Source organism: Crocuta crocuta, unplaced genomic scaffold (assembly GCF_008692635.1).
Source record: "Crocuta crocuta isolate KB4526 unplaced genomic scaffold, BGI_CrCroc_1.0 scaffold262, whole genome shotgun sequence".
Classification (NCBI taxonomy): domain Eukaryota; kingdom Metazoa; phylum Chordata; class Mammalia; order Carnivora; family Hyaenidae; genus Crocuta; species Crocuta crocuta.
This window is the reverse complement of record NW_027528869.1, coordinates 4,924,567-4,945,997: the sequence shown is the minus strand read 5'-3', so window position 1 is coordinate 4,945,997 and position 21,431 is coordinate 4,924,567.

The following is a 21,431-nucleotide window of genomic DNA, read 5'->3' as shown; positions in this document are numbered from 1 at the left end:
GGTAGTCAGGTGTGGATTGTTACTTGCAGGAAGATTTCTGTAAATACAGGGTGTAGGGTACATTCCGCCAGAAATGCATCTTCAGAGGAATGCCTGTGGATAAGGGATTTGCAATTAATTGAAATCTAAACACATGGCTTAATTTGTTTAGCTTGCTCCAAAGTTTGTTGCTCCTCATTATGGTGCGTTTGAGCGACGTTCAAGTTAGGAAAGTCAGAAGTCAGTAAGAAAGAAGGAAAGGAGAAAAAGGGTAGAAGAAAAGGAGAGACGAGTAATTGAGTGGGGGCCATAACTGTGACTTTGTTTTGAGTTGTGGGTACCAGTGGAGGCTAGTTCTCCCTGAGTATTTTATTTTCCTGATGGGACTTTGTAGGGTGGCTTGGATAATAACAACTCTCTCTCTGAGCCTTTGGATAAGAGTGAATGGAGGTTTGCTGTTTCGTTCACTGGAGGACTTCAGGAGCAAGCTGATACTGAATTGGGGTGCAGCTGGTGGGTAAGGAGAAGAGACTGGAATTATCCTGGAGAAGTCTGAACTTTCTAAATAGGTGGGGGTCTCTCACATAGGGTCTGTAGGCCTCTGAAGTATATGCCTATTTCTGGGGAGACTAACTGGGTTAAAAACAACTGCTCTAAAGCTTAGCTGTTGTCTCCAAAGTATACATGTAATTGTGCTTCGCCCGGACAGGACGATAGGGCAGTAAGCAAAGAAATGTGGAGGATGCGTCCTTAGGCATATTGGCAGGTCCAGACTGTAAGCCAGAGTCCTGCACAGAACAAATAGATCTTGCTGTGAAGGACAGGAGGCACAGAAATAAATGAATGTGATCTCTTAGTAAATGAGGACCGGCCTGTGGGTTTGTACCATTATTGAGATCTGTTCTTCATGCTCTCTTATCCTCTCCGGTAACACTGGAGAGTCTTGCTGCTGAAACCCTAATCAAGATGTGTGTTCGTTTCCTAGGCCTGCTGTCACAAAGTCCTACAAACTGGGTGGCTTAAAACAACAGAAATTGATCGGCTCACAGTTCTGGAAACTGGAAGTCTGAGATGAAGGTGTTAGCAAGGCCGGGCATCATCTGAAACCTCTAGGGAAGACTCCTTGTCTCTTCCTAGCTTCTGGTGGTTGCTGGCAATCCTTGGTGTTGCTTGGCTTGTGACAACATAAATCCAGTGTCTGCTTCTCTCTTGCCGTAACCTCCTTCCTCCTGTGTCTGTGTCTTCACACGGCCTTCCTCTGAGGAGACCGGTCATTGGATTTAGGGTGCACCCTAATCCAATGTGACCTCATCGTAACCAGTTACATCTGCAAAGACCCTATTTCCAAATAAAGTCACACTCTGGAGTTCTAGGTAGACACGAATTTTAGGGGGAGATTATTAATCCAGTACAGACCATCTTTCTGGACTGCTGTGTTCATTGGTGTTTAAGACTGCATTGTGGAATAGAAGTGGCAGATAGAGTTGACTACAGAGAAAGTGGAGAAAAGACAGAAGGTAGATCTTCAGAAATGGTAAGATGTGTAGAAGTATAGAAGTTTAAAGTGACATTCTCTTAAATGAAGTGTAAATTATCTTTCTAGTCAGGGTACCAGAGGCTCTAGTTTCAGGAGTTGGTAGGGTGTTTCTGGCCTTTCTTCTGTTGCATTCTTGTATAATCCCTTAGTTCTGCTTTCCTGATTTGAGAAACAGAGCTGCAAAGTGACCCACCAGCCTCTCTCCCTCCCCTAATTGCAAACAATTCCTACACCTAATTTTTATGCCTCTTTTAAAAAATTATTTTTTGACAGGGTGGCACCAGGGTGGCTGATCAGTTAAGAGTTTGACTTTAGCTCAGGTCATGATCTCACGGCTTGTGAGTTCAAGCCCCGCATTGGGCTCTGTTCTGACAGCTCAGAGCCTGGAGCCTGCTTGGGATTGTGTGTCTCCCTCTCTCTCTGCCCCTCCCCCATGTGTGCTCTGTCTCTTTGTCTTTCTCTCTCAAAAATAAATACACTTAAAAAAAATTTTTTTTTTTTTTTAAATTTTATTTTGAGAGAGAGACAGAGAGCAAGCAGAGGAGGGGCAGAGAGAGAGGGAGACACAGAATCTGAAGCAGGTTCTAGGCTCTGAGCTGTCAGTACAGAGCCCGATGTAGGGCTGGAACCCATGGACTGTGAGATCATGACCTGAGCTGAAGTCGGACACTTAACCGACTGAGCCACCCAGGCGCCCATAAAAAAATTTTTAATGTTTATTTATTTATTTAGAAAGTACATGTGCATGCATGCATGGGGGAGGGGCAGAGAGGGAAAGAGAGAGAATCCTGAGCTATCAGCACAGAGCCCAGTCTGGGGCTCCAACTCACGAACCATGAGATTCTGACCTGAGTTAAGATCAAGAGTTGGAGGCTTAACCGACTGAACCACCCAGGTGTGCCTAATTCTTATGTCTTAATAAAGGAAGTAGCTTGCTGTAGTCATGTAATGCTGGCCCAGAGAAAATTTCCCCCTTATTTCTCACATGAATCATGAATCCGCTGTATATAGCATTCATTGTATCATGGCTTCATGATACTAGCTAACTTGGTTTTACTTTCTCTGTCCAGAACTACAGTGAGAGGAAGAAAATATCTCTACCTTATGAAGGGTGCACGGGTCCCAGGGACAGGGTTTTAGTTGGGTAGGCTATTTCAGGCTTAAAGCAGGCCTAGAATTCCAGGCACTCTGGAGCTTAAGGTTCTCTGAAGGGATTCCAGTAGTTACCAAAAGGGGTCTAGACTCAACTAGCTTATGATGATTCTTTTTTAATCCCCGAAAGATGTGATAAATATCCTAGAACTTGGCCGACTCTATAAAGATAACTGGCTTACAGCCAAAGTGTTTTCCAGGTAGCCTCCTACCTGTAGATAATAACCAAAAATCTCAATCAGAGACTTATCTGCCCCACCTCCCTCAAAGCCCTGGGAAAGGAGATCAGAAAGAACCACCGCTGTGACATTGGTTATCAAAAGCAGGTAACAAAATAACATCAAGAAAGTATGTTCTGGGACACCTGGGTGACTCAGCATTCAATTCTTGCATTGGGCTTCACACTGTGAAGACTGCTTGGAATTCTCTCTCTCCCTCTCTCTCTGCTCCTCCTCTGCTTGCATGCATGCACACACATGGTCTCTGCCCCTCTCTAAATAACCTTCAAAAAAAAAAAAATGTTCTAAGAACTTGAAAGTAGAGAATATACAAGAAGTTTTAATCCACATAGTTCTTAAGGTGAAATTGAGCCTCAGGGCAGGTAAGTCAGGGTGTGAGTCATCTCTTCAGTTGGAATGACAAGAGACCCAGACCTTGGCACTAGAGATTCAAGGGTTACCCACACCCACATTCCTTTTCATGCCTCACCTGTCCCAGGAATGCACTAAAACTCCAGCTAAAAATAACTACAGAAACTTGAACTCTGGGAAATAGCACTGAACAGTCTACCCTAGAGAGAAGAGCTGGTTTATGCCAGATGGAAGAGAGACAGGAAGAAAATGGGCTCCTGTGGTACCACTTAATCTCTAGAATGTGGGTCCTGATGTCTGTTCATACTCTTAGAAGTTTTTGTCTGCTTACAAGCTGTCCCTCCACCTGATACCTTCATCAACTTGTGGATGCCATGTTGGGGCTGGAAGAAACCAGAAGGACAGGGGAATGCAACAGAGTATAGGCAAATGTTAGTCCAGAGACCTGTTGAGTTACCGAGCCTCAGTTTCTCTCTGCTAGTGTGGAAGTAAGAGCATCTGTCCTATCTGCCTCACAGAGTCTTGAACCTCGTTTTTGTGTTTTTAAATTCTGTTGTCTCCCTCCCTCCCGGTATCTGCTCTGTCCCAGCTACTGCGCCAGGTACCAGGAAGACACTACTGAAGAAAAAAGTGAGACGCTTTCTTTGCTGAACTCAGCCTTAGGTGAATTCAGGATTTGTCGTAGCATTGTATTGTGATTACGCTTGTCTAGAATGCAGGGACCATGGCTTATTTGTGGATGTAATTTTAATATCTCGTAGGGCCCAGCACACAGCAGTTGTTCAATGTCTGTCGTTTTCTGGAACATATTATGTGTTGGCAGTTTTACATGTGTTATCTCTACTTCCTTGTTCAATCCTGAAAGGTAGATATTATTGTTCCCATTATAAGCTGTAGGGGCAGACTGTCACATCTGCTCCTTCAGGGTTTTGGGACCTTGGGCAAGTTTTTCAACCTTTTTGTTGAAGAAATGCAGATAGCAGTATACTTTCCTTACAGGGTTGTGAGGTTTAAATGAAGTGGACTGTAGCTACCATATGATTAATATGTATTATCCATTGTGATTATTGTTATTGTTACTAGGATTACGGATGGAGAGTAGCTGAGTAGCTTGCCTAGGTCATATAGTATAAGGGGCCAAGCAAAATTTGGTTCAAGATTCTACTCTTTTTTTTTTTTTTTTAATTTTTAAAAATGTTTTATTTATTTCTGAGAGAGAGAGAGACAGAGAGCAAGCAGAGGAGGGGCAGAGAGGGAGGAGAGAGAGAGATACCGAATCTGGAGATAGACTCCAGGCTCTGAGCTAGCTGTCAGCACATAGCCTGATGTGGGGCTCAAACTCACAAACCGTGCGATCACTACCTGAGCCAAAGTCGGCTGCTTAACCGACTGAGCCAGCCAGGCACCCCAAGACTCTATTCTTGCTACTACATAGACTGTGTGTGTGTGTGTGTGTGTGTGTCTATAATTTCATATTGTTCATTCAGTAAGTGCTTATTGAATGAATGATTGAACGATAATATATATTTTTCTTTTGGAAAAATCTCTTCTACCAGCAAATAAGTATTACCTAAATGAGCTTTCAGACTTAACCTACTGGGCACAGCCTGGTGGGAGAATATGAAATTTTCATCTCCACCAGTAGATGGCAGAAGAAAGAAAAGATATCTCTGAACCGGCAGTTCTCATCCTGAGCAGAATGATAAGTAATGAGTGGGGACTGAGACATGGTGGCTGATCACAAGGGCTCTCGATGTCATGTCTGGCCCACAGTGACGAAGGGGGTTCAGAGTGTGTATGAGAACCCCTCCACAGATATGTGAAGGGCACAACCTTCAAGATCTAGGTTGACCCACAAGGGGCGCCTGGGTGGCTTAGTTAAGCATCCGACTTCGACTGAGGTCATGATTTCACGGTTCGTGGGTTCGAGCCTCCCGTGCCAGCTTAGAGCCTGGAGCCTGTTTCAGATTCTGTATCTCCCTCTCTCTGACCCTCCCCTGCTCATGCTGTCTCTCTCTCAGAAATAAATAAAAAACATTAAAAAAAAAAAAAAGATCTAGGTTGACCCACAAGACAAACCCTGGGAGACTGAAGTACGCTGAAGTTCAGATGCAGCAAGAACAAAAAGTTGCCTTCTGCTAGTCTGTCTGCACAGCTGCAGTCTGCATTCCCTCCTTTCCATCTTACAGGCAGCTCTGTTCTTTTCAAAAGTGTGCCCTTCCCTCCTTGGATTTTGATGAAGTCACTTGCCCTCTGTTTATGCCCTCCTTCAACCCTCACCCCAGCCTGTAGCCTATGGGTGCTGTTATTCACCCCCTTCCTACCCCCATTACATGTGGTTTGTGTTTATGAATGTAAATTGTCTGAACCATTAACCCCCTTTAGTTGTATCCCTCTATCTTCCTGTGTATCCATCTAATAAGGGTTGTCTACCGCCCCTCCTCCATCACATCAGCTTGGTGCCAGTTAGCTGGTGAGCCACTCATTCATCCATTCTGTCCTAAAGACATCTTTCAGCTCCAAGTGATGGGGAAATGTCCCTCTGGTCCCATCAGAAGCCATGGTGGTCAGAAATATACCTCTGCTCACACTCATGTCTGTGCTGGCTCTTCTCCGAGCATTCCTTTGCGGGAGGAGTCTACGGGTGATTCCTGCTCAATACCCGGCCTCTTAGAAACTCGAACCCAACCTATTTAATCTGGTGCTGACCTCAAGCCAACATCTTGTTGTGTTTTCTGGGTGGGTCAAGAGAGTGGGGACTGCCAGGTTTCTTGACATACTCTGTACGTGTGTAATGGTCTGTTTGTGATTCTTTACGGTAAGGCTGTGGAGAGCCCGCCATGTGCTAGCATTTGCTAGGGGCTTGGCATGTATTATTGCATTTCCTGGAGGTAATGACTCATTTCTTGAGGAAACACAGACTTTTTTTATGATATGTTAAAACCACAACCCGGTCATGTCTTATTCTGCGTCTTCCATGATTTCATACATGCATCCGAGGGTGTTCAAGCACTTTTGCAGGGTGGGCTTAGGCTAATAAAATGAAGCAGAGATTCGGTCACATCATAGTTAATCTGTGGCTTCTGTTTCTATTTGATTGATTTGGGTGGAATTCAAAGGGCTGGAGGTGAGGGGGAACTGAGAAAGAAGCCCCTCTGCACTCTAGTTGTATATTTCCACCATATCCTTACAAGATGAATAAACTTGACATTTGGACTCTGCCATAATGTTCAGTGCAAGCTCACACAAAATCGGAATTTTAGGGTTGAGAGGATCTTGGCAATTGATCAGATTATTCATTTTTCCTTTGAGTAAGGGAAAGTGTGTGTGTGTTTATAAGTTTGAGGATTTTTTTTAAGATTATTTATTTTGAGAGAGAGAGAGAGCACGCACATAGGAGGGGCAGAGAGGGAGAGAGAGAATCCTAAGCAAGCTCCAGGCTGTCCGCGCAGAGCCAGAGGCAGGGCTCGATCTCCCCAATCGTGAGATCATGACCTGAGCTGAAATCAAGAGTCAAATGCTTAGTTGACTGTGTCACCCAGGCACCTGTGTAAGTTTGGGTGTTTTATATTGTGCTCATGAGGTTATAGCTCTTTAAAGAGAGAAACTAAAATAATAGACTCCTTCAAAAAACTTCTAGTAGAATTTTGTTCATAATCACTGCCTAAAGAAAAAAAAGCTTGCTTTTCAGGACTAACGTCTTAGACTGGAGTCTCTTTTTTGAGAAGAGTAATGGGAGATGCTGGGGGACAGAAATGTGTTTTAGAAAACCCTGATTGGCCTCACCCATTTTCCTGATAAATTCCAGTATTGTCCCAAGCCAGGCTCTAGGTGCTATCTTGGGAGGTGTGTGGGGAAGTCATATTCATACCTCCCCTCTTCAGCATCTTTGTCCAGGTTGCTCATGTGTGATCACCGAGGGCAGCCTAGAAGGGGGGCAAAGTCCCTCTGAGGAAAAGGGAACGGCTGGAAAGTTTCTGTGGGACTGCCGAACAGCAGCTCACCTCCGTATTGATCACCTGGGTAGGGTGCAGGGACCGAGAGGAAGGGAGGGAGGAAGTGCGCCCTGTAGGATTTATAGCCTGTACATAAACTGCAGAGTTGTATGGTGCTCCGCGGCGGTACAGTGGTTGCCGGCCCGGTCATTCCTTTCTCCGTTCTCCACACTCCCTGGGTTACTCACTGGCCGGTGGCCTGTGGCCTGGGCTCATTTCTCCCCGCTGTGGCCTAGAAGGGTGGTTTCCGTGGTGGGCCACATGCATCCAGGGGAATGCGTGAGTTTGTTGGGGTGTGGGAAGAAGATACTAGAATGTTTTTTATACTTTATTTTAAGCCCTTCCTTTTTCTAATTTCTATTTGTGTGTGTTTTATAAAGTACATAAAGTATGGGAATACCAATTTATAATAAATACATATAAAAATATGGAAGTTTGTTAAAGTTATGTTAAATAGAGGTGTGCTATCAGCAGGGTTTGAGACTAAAGCTCTAGGGAATTATTCTTTTTTTTTTTTTTTTTTTAATTTTGAGAGAGAGGGAGAGAGAAAGAATCCCAAGCAGGCTCTGTGCTGTCAGTGCAGAGCCTGACAAGAGGCTTGATTTCATGAACTGTGAGATCATGACCTGAGCCGAGATCAAGAGTCAAATGCTTAACTTAGCCACCCAGGTGCCCCCTTGGGAATTATTCTGACAACACTCCTTTAAAATAATTATTTCATGTTTCGTTCTGAAATGAATTTTCAAACAAAACAATTATTCTGACAACACTCCTTTAAAATAATTATTTCATGTTTCGTTCTGAAATGAATTTTCAAACAAAACTTTGATACGTCCTTACACACACATATACACACATACATATATATATTTTTTAACTTTTATTTCTAAACACTTTTTTAAATGTTTTATTTATTTTTGAGAGTGGGAGACAGAACATGAACAGGGGAAAGGCAGAGAGAGAGAGGCACAGAATCTGTAGCAGCTCCAGACTCTGAGCTGTTAGTGCAGAGCCTGATGCAGGGCTCGAACCCATGAACTGTGAGATCATGACCTGAGCTGAAGTCAGATGCTTGGCCAACTGAGCCACCCAGGTGCCCCTTTTTAACTTATTACTATTTTTTTTTAGAGCAGTTTTAGGTTCACATCAAAATTGAGAGGAAGGTGCAGAGATTTCCCATATACCTCCTTTCACACACATGTCTCCCATTATCAACATCCCCCACCAGAGGGATACATTTGTTACCATCAGTCAACCTACACTGACACATCATAATCAACCAAAGTCCTTAGTTTACCTCAGGGCTCATACTTGGGGTTGTGCATTCTGTGGCTTGGACAAAGGTATAATATATGGAGTATTTTCACTGCCCTATAAATCCTCTGTGCTCTGCTTATTCATCTCTTCTTGTACTCCAAATCCTGGCAACCACTGATGTGTTTACTGTTTCCATAGTTTTGTCTTTTCCAGTATGTCAGATAGTTGGAATCATACAGTATTTAGCCTTTTGAGACCGGGTTCACTTAATAATGTGTATTTAAGTTTCCTCCATGTCTTCTCATGGCTTGAGAGCTCTTTTCTTTTTAGTATTGAATAATATTCCATTGTTTGACGGGATCATAGTTTATCCATTTGCCTACTGAAGGACACCTTGGTTGCTTCCAAGTTTTGGCAATTGTGAATAAAGCTGCTGTAGACATCCCTGTGCAGGTTTTCCCCCCACTTCTTTTTTAATGTTATGAAATACTCAAAATTTACTATCTTAACCATTTTAGCGTTGAGTTATGTGGTATATTGGCAAGGATGTGGAGAAACGGGCACCCTCCTACGNGAAGATGTGGTTTATCTATACGATGGAATACTACATGGCAATGAGAAAGAATGAAATCTGGCCAGTTGTAGCAACCTGGATGGACCTTGAGGGTTTATGCTAAGTGAAATAAGTCAGGCAGACTTATTTCATCAGACAGATACCATATGTTTCCAGTCATGTGGAACAAGAGAAACAGAGGACCATAGGTCAGGGGAAGTGGAAAAAAACAGTTAAGGAGAGGGAGTGAGGGAAACTACAAGAAACTCTTAAATACTGAGAACAAACTGAGGCCTGATGTAGGTGGGGGAGAGGGGAAGGGGTGATGGGTGGTGGGCATGGAGGAGGGCACTTGTTGGGATGAGCACTGGGTGTTCTATGGAAACCAACTTGACGATAAACTTTGTTTTTAAAAAAGTTATGCGGTATTAAATACATTCCTATCACTGTGCAAACACCACCACCATCCATCCCCATAACTCTCTTCATCTTGTAAAACTAAAAGTCTCTATCCATTAAACAATAAATCCCCATTTCCCCAACCCTCAGTCCCTGGCAATCACCATTGTACTTTCTGTCTTTGGTTTTGACTACTTTTAGTACCTTATTTAAGTGGAATAATACAGTATTGGTCTATTTGTGACTGGTTTATTACACTTGGTTTAATGTCCTCGAGTTTCAAACATATTATGGAATATTGCAGGCTTTCCTTCCTACTTAAAGGCAGGTTAATATTCCATTGTATGTATAGACCATATTTTGCTTATCCATTTGCCTGTTTTTGAATTGGGTTTTTTTTGGGGGGGGGTTGCTTTTGTTTTTATTTTATTTGAGGTTGAGTTTTAGGAGTTCTCTGTGTATTCTAGATACTAATTCCAAATCAGATACATGATTTGCAAATAGTTTTTCCCATTCTGTGCATTGCCTTTTTACTCTGCCGGTAGTGTCTTTTGATGCACAAATTTTAAAAATTTTCATGAAGTCCAATTTGTCTTTTTTTTCCTGTTACCTGTGCCTTTGGTGTCATACCTAAGAAATCAATACCAAATCTAATGTCACGAACCTGTGTCCTATATTTTCTTCTAAGAGTTTTATTGTTTTAGGTCTTACTTACATTTAGGTCCATGACTCATTTTCAGTTAATTTTTGTATGTGGTGTTAAGTAAGGGTCGAACTTCATTCTTCAGGATGTGGATAACTAGTTTTCCAGCAACATTTATTGAAAAACTATCCTTTCTCCATTGAATGGTTTGGCACCCTTGTTAAAGATCATTTGACCATATATGTGAGGATTTAGTTTTGGGCTTTTTATTCTATTCCATTGGTCTATAAGTAAGTCTTTAGCCAATACCAAACTGTATTGATTACTATAGCTTGTAAGAAGATTTGAAATCAGGAAATGTGACTCCTCCAGTTTTGTTCTTTGTCAAGATTGTTTTGGCTATTCAGGGTCCCTTAAGATTCTGTATTAACTTTAGGGTGGGTTTTTCCATTCCTGCAAGAAAAGTAAGGATTTTGATAAGGGATTGCATTGAATCTATAGATGACTTTGCAAGTATTGACATTTTTTATTAAAAAATTTTTAATGTTTATTTTTGAGAGAGACAGAGACAGAGCATGTGTGGGGGAGGGTCAGAGAGAGAGGGAGACACATAATCTGAAGTAGGATCTAGGCTCTGAGCTGTCAGGACAGAGCCTGACGCTGGGCTTGAACTATGAACCTTGAGGTCACGACCTGAGCCAAAGCCGAATGCTTTAACTTACTGAGCCATCCAGACACCTCAGGGAAGTATTGACACTTTAACAATTTTAAGTGATCTAATCCATGAACATGGGATGTGTTTCTGTTTATATATGTCCTCATTATTTCTTTTAGCAATATTATGTAGTTTTCATTGTATGAGACTTTCTTGGTTAAGTTGATTCCTAGGAAGTTTTTCCTTTTTTTTTTTTTTAGAATTCTTTTTGATGCTATTATAAATGGAACTGTTTTTGTAATTTCCTTTTCAAATCATTCATTGATAGTGTACAGAAATACAACTGATTTTTGTGTGTTGGACTTTGTATCCTCCTGTTTTGTTGAATTCACTTACTCTAGTAGGTTTTCTGGTGGAATCTTTAGGGTATTTTTATGTAGATCATATCATCTGCAGAGATAGTTTAACTTTTTTCAACTTGGATGCCTTTTGCTTCCTTTTTTTGTGTTTATTTTTGAGAGAGAGAGAGAGCAAGCACACCTGCATGCATTCACAAGAAGGGGAGGGGCAGAGAGAGAGGGAGAAAGGATCCCAAGCAGGTCCACACTGTCAGCACAGAGCCTGACATGGGGCTCAAGCCCATGAACCATGAGATCATGATCTGAGCCTAAATCAAGAGTCCAGTGCTTATCCAACTGAGCCACCCCAAGGATGCCTTTTAGTTCTTTTTCTTGTTTAATTGTTCCAGCTAGAACTTCCAGTGCTATGATGAATAGTGGTGGTGAAAGTGGGCATCCTTGTCTTGATGCTGAGATTAAGGGAAAGCTTTCAGTCTTTCATCATTATGTATGAGGTTTGCTCTTGGTTTTTCGTATGTGGCTTTTAGTATGTTGAGATAATTTCCTTTTGTTCCTAGTTTGTTGAATGTTTTTACCATGAAAGTGTGTTAAATTTTGTCAAGTTCTTTTTCTGTATTAATTGACATCATTGTGTTTTTATCCATTCTGCCAATCTGTCTTTTGACTGGAGGGTTTAATCCATTGACGTGTAAAGTAATTACTGATAAGAAGGGACCTACTTTTATCCTTGTGCTATTTGTTTTCTAAATGCCTTATGGCTTTTTAAATTTCTTAAATTTTTTTTAATGTTTATTTTTGAGAGAGAGAGACAGAGAACGAGTGGGGGAGGAGGAGAGAGAGACACAGAATCCAGCAGGCTCCAGGCTCTGAGCTGTCAGCACAAACTCACAAACCAGGAGATCATGACCTGAGCCAAAATTGGATGCTTAACCAACTGAGCCACCCGGGCACCCCCTTATTTCTCATTTCTGTTATTACATGGTCTTTTCTGTTTAGCTGACTTTTTTGGGGGGGGTGAAATGTTTATATTCCTTTCTCATTTCCTTTTGTGTATATTCTGTAACTATTTTCTTTGTGGTTACCATGAGGACTACATTTAACATCTTACAGTTATAACACTCTAAATGGAAATCATTCCAGCTTCACTTCAATACCATACAGAATCTATGCTCCTTTATAGCTCCGTCCCCACGCCTTTTGGTTCATGTCACAAAATTAGATCTTTATACATTTTGTACCCAAAAACATAGACTAATAATTCTTTTAAATACATTAGACTCTTAAATTATGTTAAAAGCAAAAATTTGGATAACAAACCAAAGTTACAGCAATTTTAGCTTTTACACTAAGACAATTATGCTAGCTTTTGTGATTGCCCATATATTTACCTATATATATTTTTAAATTTACCTATATTAAGATCTTTATTTCTCTATATGGCTTTGAGCTACTGTGTGGTGTCCTTTTATTTTGCCTTGTAGGAATCTCGAGCGTTCTTCTAGGGTAGGTCTAGTGGTCCTTTAGCTTTTGTCTGGAAATGTCTTAATTTCTTCTTCACTTTTGAAGGATAATTTGCCACATACAGGATTTATGGTTGACAGGTCTTTTTCTTCTTCCCTCTCCTTCCCTCCCCTCTCCTTCCCCCTCATCTTGTCTGTCTGTCTTTTGTATTTTTGTCAGGCCAAAGTTTCTGATGAGAAACATGCTGGAATTTTATTGAAGATCAGTAGTATGTGATAATTCCCTTCTCTCTTGCTGTTTTAAGATTCTGTCTCTGAAAGTTTGATTATAATGTGTCATGGTGTGGATCTCTTTGAGGTTTTTGGGTGTATATACTTAACGTTTTTATCAAATTTGGGAAGTTTTCTGCCATTATTTCTTCAAATATTCTGCCTCCTTTTCTCTTTCTTCCTCTTCTGGGACTCCTCCCCACCATGTGTATGTTGGTCTTCTAGGTTGTGTTTCACAGGTCCCTTGGGTTTTGTTCACTCTTTTTCAATCTTTTTTCTTTCTGTTCCTCAGACCCAATGATTTCTATTTCCTCCCTTCAAATTTGCTGATTCTTTCTTCTGCCCTCTCAAACCTGCCTTTGAATCCCTCAAATGAATTTTTACTTTCAGTTCTTGTACTTTTTAAGCTCTCGATTTTCTTTTTGGTTTCTTTTTAGGTTGTCTCTATTTTTGTTCATCTTTCCATTCTGTTCACACATTGTTTTCTCGACTTTCTCTGTTTCTTCCCTTAGTTCTTTGCAGTTATTTTAAAGTCTTTGTCTCATAGATCTGCTGTCAGGTCTTTTCGAGAGACAATTTCTCTTGGTCTTTTCCACCTTTGAATGGACTATACTTTTTTATTTGTATGCCTTGTGGTTTGTTGTTGAACATTGTTGAATTTAATAATGTAGTAACTGGGGATTTTGCTGGGATTGGATAGAATCTATAGATCAAGTTGGGAAGAATTGATATCTTGAAGGTATTGAGTTTCTTATCCATGAACATGGAATAACACTTCATTTATTTAGTTCTTTGATTTTTTAAAAATTTCTTTAAACATTTATTTATGAGAGTGAGAGAGTCAGAGCATGAGTGTTGGAGGGGCAGAGAGAGGGAGACACACATTCTGGAACAGGCTCCAGGTTCTGAGCTGTCAGCACAGAGCCTGATGTGGGCCTTGAACTCACAAACTGAGATCATGACCTGAGCCAAAGTGGGATGCTCAACCGACTGAGCCACCCAGGCATCCCATGGAGTTTTTTGTTTTTTTTTAACTTTTTAAAAATGTTTATATATTTTGAGAGACAGAGAGGCAGAGAATGAGCAGGGAAGGGCAGAGGGAGAGGAGACAGAGAATTCCAAGTATGCTGGAATACTGAGAGCGCAGAGCTCAATGCAGGGATTGAACTCATGAACTGTGAGATCATGACCTGAGCCAAAATCAAGAGTTGGATGCTCAACGCTGCCCTGCCCTGACTGCCTGGAGGTTTTAACTCTCAGCATTGTCCACACTGAGTCTCCAGTCATTCATCAGTTACAGTTCAGGTTTTCCTACCCTGACAGTGGTTTCTGTTTTGAGTCTCTCCTCCTGGGAAGCCATGACTTCCTGTATTCACTCATTTCTCTTCAGTCTTGGGGGCAGCAGTTTGACATTATCCTCACCTCTCTTACAGATCCTAAAAGAGTTGTTGATTTATCGGTGTGTTTAGCTTGAACTTGTTAGGATGCAGCGGCAACTTCCAAGTAGAAATGGGAAAACATAAGCCCAGTCTTAGGTTTTTAGATGCACAGGTTGTTAGAACTTAGTGTAGCCTCTAAATTCTAGTTTCAAGTCAGAGATTTTTCCTCGGTTCCCTAAGAGTTTGCAGAAGCTGCATGAGCTGTTTCCACTATTTCCAGAGCCCAAGAGAAGTCTTATATTTACCTGGAATAAGACTGTATGGGCCAGCTTAAAGGTCAAGGGCTTTGTGTTGGTTAGAAATATTAAGTAGTTGGAGTGGTCCTCTCATGCTGATATGGAAATGTAGCTAGTTATGGGCATGGGGTTGACATTGCTGCTTTGTTGACTGCCCAGCATGCCAACTCCCCTTCTTTCTTGAGGGAGTTTCTCAGAAGGATAAAGTGGGGGACCCCATTCCCGCATCATGATTGCTGGGAGGCCCAGGAGTTGAAAACTGAGCAAGCGAGGCCCTCCTCCTGGCCCTGCTTCTCAGGACACCTCACACTTTGGAGTGTGTTCCTTAAAACTTTCTACCTCCTCCTTCCTCTTGTGTGTTTATATTTCTAGGGTGTTTCTTTTAAATAACATATACTTGGGTCTTTTCTCCCCAGTGTGAAAATTTCTGTGTTCTTATTGGAGGCTAGCTCATTTGTATTTAATGTAACTTTTGATATGTTTAGGTTTAATTCTAACACTTTGGTTAGGTGATATTTTGTTCCTATTTATCCTTTCTACTGTTTGTTTCTCTGTTCCTCTTTTCCTGCCCTCTTTTGGACAACTTAAATATTTTTAAATATACCACTGACTTTTTAGCTAAACATTACCTGTTATTTTTGGTGTTTTTTCTAGAGAATACAGATATCTCTAGTTTTGCACAGTCTACCTTTAAATAACATTATCCTAGTTCTGAAACAATGTATATGACTCTTGTGGCACTATAATTTCACTTACTAAACTCCCATTCTTTGAGCTCTGATTGTCATCTATTTTACTTCCATATGCTACATGTTGTACGATATGTCATTATTGTATTGCTTAAACAGCCAAACTTTAAACAGTCTTTAAAAAACATATATATGTCTTTTATATTTAGCTTCATATTTATAGTCTCTGGGACCCTTATTCCTTCCTGCCGATCTACATCTGTATCTGTATCCTTTCCCTGCTTGTAAAGCAGGTTTTAAATCCCCCCCACAGCTTTGTCTGAAAATGTCTTTAGTTTCCCTTCATGTTTGAAGTATACATAGATTTCTAGGTTAACAAGTTTATTTTTTTTATTTAGTTCTTTAAGAGACCTTTCCTATTGTCCTTTGACCTCCACTGTTTCTAGTAAGAAGTCAGCCATCATTCATAATTGTTCTTTTTTCCCTTTGGATGCTTTTAAGAGTTTATTTTTATCTTTGTTTTTTAGTACTTTAACTATGATATGTCTTGGTGTGGCTTTCTTTATATTTACCCTGCTTGGAGTTCACTGAGCTGCTGTGGTCTGTGAACTGATTCCTTTAATCAATTTTGAAAAAATTTGTGTCCATTACATCTTCAAATATTCTGTCTCATTCTTTCTCTTTTCTTTTTTTGGTACTTCAAATACAAATATGTTCATTTAATACCATCCCAGAATCTTAGATGCTCTGTTTTATTCCCCCCTCCCACCCCTGTTTCTATTTCTATTTTAGTTTGGCTGATTTCTTTCTTTCTTTTTTTTTTTTAAATATTTTCTTTATTTCTGAGAGAGAGACAGCGTGAGCAGGGGAGGGTCAGAGAGAGAGGGAGACACAAAATCTGAAACAGGCTCCAGGCTCTGAGCTGTCAGCACAGAGCCCGATGCGGGGCTCGAACCCACGAACTGTGAGATCATGACCTGAGCCAAAGTCGAACACCCAACCGACTGAGCCACCCAGGCGCCCCTGGCTGATTTCTATTGATCTGTCTTTAAGTTTACTGATTCTTTCCTCTGCTGTGCCCATAATTCTGTTAAGACCGTCAAATGACTTCTTCATTTCTGACACAGTATTTATTATTTTTAGCAATTCCTTCCTTCCTTCCTTCCTTCCTTCCTTCCTTCCTTCCTTCCTTCCTTCCTTTTTTAAAAGTTTGTTTGTTTATTTATTTAGAGATGATGATGATGATGATGAAGAGAGAGGGAGAGAGAGAATCCGAAGCCAAGCTCTGCACTGTCAGAGGGGCTTGAAGTTGTGAACTGTGAGATCATGACCTGAGCTGAAACCAAGACTGGGGATGTTTAAACAACTGAGCTACCCAGACACCTCATCCTTCCTTTTCTCTTTCCTTCCTTCCTCCTCCCTCTCTTTCTCTCTCTCTTCCTTGCTCCCTCCCTCCCACGTTTCTTTCTTTCTTTCTTTCTTTCTCTCATCTTTTTGATAAAATTACTCATTTGTTTATACATGGTGTTTACTTTTTCCAAAAAAGTTTTCTTTTAATGTTTCTTTATTTTTGAGAGAGAGAGAGAGAGACAGAGCATGAGTAGGGGAGGGGCAGAGAGAGGGGGGGGAGACACAGAATCTGAAGCAGGCTCCAGGCTCTGAGCTGTCAGCACAGAGCCTGATGCAGAGCTTGAATTCAGGAACCCAACTGTGAGATGNGCATGAGTAGGGGAGGGGCAGAGAGAGAGGGGGGGAGACACAGAATCTGAAGCAGGCTCCAGGCTCTGAGCTGTCAGCACAGAGCCTGATGCGGAGCTTGAATTCAGCAACCCAACTGTGAGATCATTACCTGAGCTGAAGTCAGACGGCTAACTGCCTGAGGCACCCAGCACCCCTATGCCTTTGTCATATTTATCAAAGATATCTTAAAGTCCCCATCTGATAACTGCAAAATTTCGGCCTGCTCTGTGCCTGCCATTATTGGCTGTTTCCTCTCTTGATAATGGATCATATTTTCTTTCCTCTTTATATGCCTTATAATTTTAGATTGTATGCTGGACATCATATGTGTAATAGAAAATAAAAACTGAAGTATCATTTATTCTCAACAAAGGACACAACCAATAGGAGGCTGGATTTTTAAGTGGGTCTGGGCGTTTTGCTGTTTTCGTTTCCTTTAGATCACCGTTGGCTTCAGATGTTTTGAGGGCAGGATCAGGACTTTCCCTTTAGCAGAGCTTGAGACCTGACACTAGTAAGACCACAGAGATCTCTTTTTGCTTTATATCCAGCCACTGGCTTCACAAACCCTGGAAATCTCGCTCTGTTTGTAGCCCAGCTGCTAAGTGTGTGTTTCTGAGAAGGTCTCTTTGCTTTCGAGGGATGTGACTGGCTTTATGCACCTTAGAAAATTTCTCTCTGCCTTGCTGCTCTGTCCTCAGTCTTTGGAGGGCCACTGCAGTACTCTCCCTGAAGGCCAAGGGCACTCAGAGGTTTTCCTCTCAGCTCTCTTATGGGCGCAGTTGTGCACTTGGGGAAGACCTGCATACCTGAGGAGACCTCTCGCAGCTCTGCCGTTCTGTCCCCAGCATTTGAGTTATTACCTCTGAGCATTTGGCGAAGGCCATGGGAAAACACGGGTGAGTAGATGCAGATTTGCTCTCTAGTCTGCCTCACAGCCATCAAAAGTCCGTTGAAAGTTCAGCTGCTCTTCCTAATCCCATCTCTCATAAATTTTTTATCCTTCACTACTCTGTCAGAAATGAAAGCTTCTATAGTTCTCTTATTTCCTAGGAAGTCCTTACAACACTGAAATTTAGTTCATTTAGGTTTCTTTGTGTCTTCATATCTCTGATAGATTAAAAAAAAAAACCTGTGATCTTGTAGATGAACCCCCTTGTTCTCGTTGTTAGGGTGTGAGTGGGTCACCTGTGACTCTCCACAATCCCATTCAGATTTTTAAAATAATTTTAATTTTGAAACAATTTCAAGTTTATAGAAATGTGGCAAGTATAGCAAGGAATTTGTGCCCCCTAAACCACTTGAGAGAAAGCTGTCAATATGATGTATCATCATCCCTGAGTACTTCAGTTTATATTTCCTACAAACAAGTATATTCACCTATATAACCCAAATGCAGCCATCAAAATTGGGAAGTTAACACTGACACATTGTTACAACTCAATCCTCAGACCCCATTCAAAACTTTAGGCCAGTTATTTTGTAGACTGTTTCTCAATTTAGAATTGAATGTGTTCCTACGATTAGATTTGGGTTATGCACTTTTGATCAAGTATGAGAGAACTGATGCTGTGTTTCTCTTGTGGCAGCCTGTGAGGTGGCTCCTGATTTTGATCTTCTCATTACTGATGTGTTCACTTTGATCATGTGATTACGGTGGTGTCTGTGAGGTTTCTTCACTCTACAGTTACTTTTCACCCCTTTGTAATTAGTAACTTTTATGGAGAGGTTGTTTGTAAACATATAAATACCCCCACTTCATGAAGTTTTCAATTTATTTCCTTATATCAGTATGGATTTATGGCCTCTTGTTTATTTATGCTGAAGCTCAATTTTTCCCAGACTTGGCCAGAGGAGAGCCCCACTTTCAGCTGGCTTCTGTATCCTTTTAATATGTCCCCAACATTCTTTTTAAAAATTTTTAAAAATGTTTTATTTATTTCTGAGAGAGAAAGAGAGAGAGAGAGAGCATGAGCAGGGGAGGGTCAAAGTGAGAGGGAGACATAGAATCCGAAGCAGGCAGGCTCTGAGCTGGCTGTCAGCACAGAGCCCAATGCGGAGCTCGAACCCACGAACCACGAGATCATGACCTGAGCCAAAGTCAGATGCTTATCCAACTGAGCCACCCAGGCGCCCCAGTATATCCCCAACATTCTTTGAGTACTTCTTTATTTCTGGCACCACAAGGCATTCCAGGCAGATTTTATACTTTCTCTTCAACAGTTTGGGAAGAGTCATTCAAGGGGCTCTCATTCTTTTTAGTACATAATGGCATTTGGAAACCAACATCTGGGCTCTACGTGTGGCCATTTCTATTCAGGTGTCACCGTTCCTAAGCCCTCTCTGTGGACAGAGTTAGAGAATACATGTTTGTGTACATACATACATATACATTTAGACATGCATTCACATTGATCTCTATTCTGTATCTGTCTCTGTATTGGAAAACGTGAGTTCGTACCAACATTTCCAATTCCAATCTAACAGCACAGGGTTTATTCTAGTTTTCTTCCTTTCTATTTGTGTAACTTCCTTCTCCAACTGTGATGGCTTTTGTTAGCCTTCATATTAGTTCCTTTTTTGATCAATCCCTCTGTATATAACTAATATTCCATAACTACAACTAACCCCACTCCTGAGTGGATGACCTCATCACTTCATTTAGGTGCTCACACACCGTGCCAGCTCACACCCCCCCTGCTTGGACATCTTAATCTCCCTTCTTGGCTTTGGACTTCTTACCCCAGGCCCAGGCTGCATTCAGGTGTGGATGCCTTCCTGCCTTGCTCAGGCTCCAATACCCTACACCAGGCTACTTCTGTGGGGACATCACCCGCTTAGACTCTGATACACTGCACCAGCTCATCTCATAGCATGGACACGTTGGCATGGGCCCCAACATATGCCCTCCTCACCCTGCCCTGGCTCAGACACCTCACACTGTGACATCCTTCTATGGGGAGACACTGTTCTTCTCCTTGGGCTCCAATTCTTCGTGATCGACCATCTTACCCTTCACCCTTCCTGGCCCCCTAAAGATGTTTTCCTCACCTTTCAGTTTCCAACTTGCTATTCTGGGCAACTATGATGCAGGGACATCTGTTCCTGCTTGGGCTTTAGGACCCAATATCTGGGCTCAGTGATACCCCTCTCACCAAACATGGGCTTTAAAGCCAAATTCCATGCCAGGTTACATGTATATATATATATGTCATCATTATATATATAATGATATTAGGTACCAATCAGGTATGATATTAGATATTATTGAACTAGAGCTAATTGCAAGGCTGGTTTAGCCTAGTCCATGCTACACCTCCTCTAGCCATAGCACCAAGATTTAAGAGAAATCCTGTAGTTCCATATTTCTGGTAAGACGGTCACCCCTGATCCCAAGAAATAATTCTGCCTGCATCACTATCTTGAACCTCCTCAGGGACCTATCTTGGCAAGGAGACTAAATCAGAGCTGATCAACCATTTCTCCTCAGAGATTATAGGATTTATGTCACCATTCCTTATAGTCTTGTTTTTTTTGTGTGGTTTTTTTTTTTTTTTTTTATTTATTTCTAGGAGAGAGAGAGACAGCATGAGCAGGGGAGGGTCAGAGAGAGAGGGAGATACAGACTCAGAAACAGGCTCCAGGCTCTGAGCTGGCAGTCAGCACACAGCCCGACGCGGGGCTCGAACCCACGAACCGCGAGATCATGACCTAAGCGAAAGTCGGACGCTTAACCGACTAAGCCACCCAGGCGCCCCCTTATAGTCTTGTTTACCTTAGTCATTGCCTGAAGTCCAAGCAAGGTATAGTACAGAGTGTATAATATTCTATCACTGTCTTAATATATAAAAAAAACAATATATTTACCTTCACCCTCCTGATATATATTATATAATATATAATAAATATCCCTCAAAGACTATACAAGAAATAGCTAACAGGTAACATTGGTACCTCCAGGAAGGAAACCCAGGTATTTTGGGGGTGATGAGGAAGGGAAAGTCTTCAAACACACACACGCACACACGCACACACACACGTGCACACACATACCTTATGTAACATTTGAGTTTTGAATACTATGAATTTACCTATTAAAAACAAAAAGAAATAACATGTAACTATAACTTATTGAAAGAATATCCTCAGCTCACTAGGCGCTGTGGAGCATACAAAATCAGTGTCTTACCACCTAGTTGGAGTGAAAGATAGGTATGCAAATTACTATGATGTAATTGATGCAATGATAATTGCATATCAGAGATGAAAATCTGTAGAAGCCAATGTCTCACAAATGGTTTATTATTTAGATATATGACCTATTTCCTAATGGTTTGGGAAATTTAATTTTTGTTGATTAGCAGATTCAGGATTCTAGGATTAGTTTGGCCCTATTCCAGACCCCCCAACCCCCCCAGCCCACTCTCCACCTTCCATTCTATCTCACCTTTACTCTTTTTAGTCTGGGAATCATTCAG